Genomic DNA, 1,453 nt, shown 5'->3' on the forward strand with positions numbered 1-1,453 from the left:
GGTAATCATGGAAACATACTACAAATTGTGTCCGATCCCTGACTTTAAAACACTATGCGCATATGCCCAAATGTTCTGCCTTTATATGAGGCATATCCCCAGTTTCCATTCCCACTGGCTAAATAGAAAATATAAGTACTATAAAATTCACATTTTGTTCCTACGATTTGGACATGTATATCGTTTGTTTTTGCATATGACTTCCATTGGGTTAACTGAATGACGAGTGGTTAAAAAATGAAATAATTCTATATTTTAAAGGCGGAGATTGTTTACTATTCACTACTGCATCGGTTACAGGGTAATCATACTTTTTTTCGATGAGATGAGATACTAGTATCAAGTTCGGTGAGATTGTGTACCAAGTTTGGCAATACCCTATACTGGATACTTTCAATGCGAAATAAAATAACGACCTAGTAGTAGTAAGTAGATAAACATGAAAACAATTCGCAGCTATATTCAAATAAAATCTGTTTATTGAAATCAAAGTATGAAATTAAAAAGATGACTAAAACTAACGTCCAATTGGTCATGATTGATGAAAAAGAGAAAATTGTTGAAGTTTGATTCCACTGTTTGATTTTGAACCAACAGTGCTATCAGATCATCACATTGACCCGCCCATGGTTACAGTCGATGTGAAGTCCCTCTATCGCGTTGAATTGAGTTGGACTGATCATGCATCGTCACTCAAGGACAGGACATACACCATTCAATACCAACAAGTCTACCCATATTTAGATAATGAAGAACGTAGGTAGGTAGCTTTCTTTTGTAACCATTATAGCAGCACTTATCTCGTGTTTTGGATGGCTGGCTGGCTGGCTGGATGAATGCATGGATGGATGGGTGGGTGGGTGGGTCGACGGATGGATGGATGGATGGGTGGGTGGGTGGATGGATGGATAGATGGATGGATGGGTGAGTGGATGGATGAATTAATGGGTGAGTGAATGGATGGATGGATGGGTGGGTGGGTGGGTTGGTGAGTGGCTGGGTGGGTGGGTGGATGGATGGATGGATTGGTGGGTGGGTGGGTGGATGGATGGATGGATGGATGATGGATGAATGGATGGGTGGGTGGGTAGGTAGGTAGGTGGATGGATGATGGATGAATGCATGGTGGATGGGTGGGTGGGTGGATGGATGATGGATGAATGGATGGGTGGGTGGGTGGGTAGGTTGATGGATGATGGATGGATGGATAGAGTGGTGGATAGACACGCATGGTGGATGGGTGGGTGGGTGGATGGATGATGGATGGGTGGATGGATGGATTGATGGGTGAGTGGATGGATGGATGGATGGGTGGGTGGGTGGGTTGGTGAGTGAGTGAGTGAGTGGGTGGGTGGGTGGGTGGATGGATGGATGGGTGGGTGGGTAGGTGGATGGATGATGGATGGATGAATGCATGGATGGATGGGTGGGTGGGTAGGTGGATGGATGATGG

Source organism: Glandiceps talaboti, chromosome 1 (genome assembly GCF_964340395.1).
Source record: "Glandiceps talaboti chromosome 1, keGlaTala1.1, whole genome shotgun sequence".
NCBI classification, from domain to species: Eukaryota; Metazoa; Hemichordata; class Enteropneusta; family Spengelidae; genus Glandiceps; species Glandiceps talaboti.